Below are 1,570 nucleotides of genomic sequence, written 5' to 3'. Positions count from 1 at the left end.
CTGTACCATACCTGTCCTGCGAAACAGTGTAGAAAGAGCTTTACTCTGTGTCTAACTGGTGCTGTACTTGTCCTGGGAGTGTTTGATGGGACAGTGCAGAGTGAGATTACTCCGACATCTAACCTTTTCCATGCCTGTCCTGGAAAAGTTTGTTGGGACCGCATTCTTTGTTATGCCATACTGTATCAATCTGTGATAGAGCAGAATGCTGCTCTTTAATATAACCTGGCAGGTGACTCTGACAGAACATAAGATAGTGGAAGTCAGCGAGGTGCTCCTGGTCGCTGTGCGGTCTTTCTGCCTCTGGTGGTTGTCACAATGAGGCAGAGGGAAAGGTGTCTTTACTCTGATGGGGCTCTGGATGGCGCAGCGGCTCTTTCACCGAAGAGCCGTGGGTTTAAACGCAACCAGACGGACTGGTGCAAAATAGATGTCAGGAAAGGGGAAAAACGTGGAACAGGGAATATAGAGCGGTGTGGGTGGCCTTGGGGTAAAGGATTCAGCAAAGTCCAAGTTTGTTGTTGTTCAATATTTATTAGCAATTTCAAAAGGAACATTTTACAGAGAAGACTTTAAAAGAAAAGGAAGAGTGAATATAACAACTGTGCATCACATTGAGAACAGAACACATGCGGTCTGAGCTGCAGCTGTCTGTAAAACTGTAACATATGAGAGAGAGAAAACATAAAAGAGAGGAAACACTTATGAGTAAGGAATAGTTACTTATTTACACATGAATGTCGAAGGTACATTTACATTATTGCCACGATTATCTCATACATTTCAAAAAAAACAACTAAGTTAATGTTTATGATTTTCTCAGCTGCAGATTCGGAACCATAAACTGAAAGTATTCTACTTTTACAGGTTTCCTCTTTTTTTGGTCATACAGAGATGTTAGAAAATGAGGAAAATCCAGGCCGGCCGAAATTCAATCATTCACTTGACCTGTAAAAGAGGGATAAAAGAATGAAGCAGAGATTTCGTGGTCTGGAAATTTCATCTCAGAGTTTTTTTTTAAATCGATGAAAGTTTTAGAGATTTACTAAACAGCTTCAGTCAAATTGAAGTGTGAGTGGTTTGAATCTTCTCACCTTCACCAGAGTGACGGCAGCACTGTAGAAAATGCTCAGGAAGAACAGGATGATGAATGTAGAAGCTGTTGTCCAGACGCTGCCGCTCTCTTGCTCATTGTCTTCAATCCAGATGTGGTCTGAGGAATCTACAGTGATGTAGAGGAGGAAATATATTTAGATTATTTATTAAAGCAGGATATAAGATTGTTAGTTTGCATTCGCATTTCTCTTCCTTAACCCATGATTTTGCTCCCGAATTTAATTTTAAATCTATATCTATTGTTAGATTAATCACATTCAGCAATCAATCTCTGTTAGTAACGCCACAGTCGTTCTTTCTTTATGATCCTCGTCCAGGTCATATTGGAAAATATGTCAGTTTTTCCTTCAGTGTCAAGCGCTTTTATTTTGGATCAATTTCGTTCTATCCTTAGCAATTATGGTGAGATACCGAGGGAGGTTTGCTGATCGATAACAATTATTGTGAAGATAGA

At 39.9% G+C, this 1,570-nt stretch overlaps 1 long non-coding RNA gene across 1 annotated transcript; it reads right to left on the bottom strand.

Annotated features, from left to right (window-relative positions):
- Nucleotides 1-514: 514 nt before the first annotated feature.
- Nucleotides 515-1,217, bottom strand: LOC137348503 (uncharacterized). Its single transcript, XR_010969119.1, has 2 exons — nucleotides 1,095-1,217; nucleotides 515-948 (listed from the first exon to the last, which is right to left on the bottom strand). It is a non-coding gene; the product is annotated as an uncharacterized lncRNA (long non-coding RNA).
- Between the last annotated feature and the right edge of the window lie 353 nt (nucleotides 1,218-1,570).

This window comes from Heterodontus francisci, chromosome 34 (assembly GCF_036365525.1).
Source record: "Heterodontus francisci isolate sHetFra1 chromosome 34, sHetFra1.hap1, whole genome shotgun sequence".
NCBI lineage: Eukaryota > Metazoa > Chordata > Chondrichthyes > Heterodontiformes > Heterodontidae > Heterodontus > Heterodontus francisci.
This window is presented reverse-complemented; position numbering and strand designations above follow the sequence as displayed.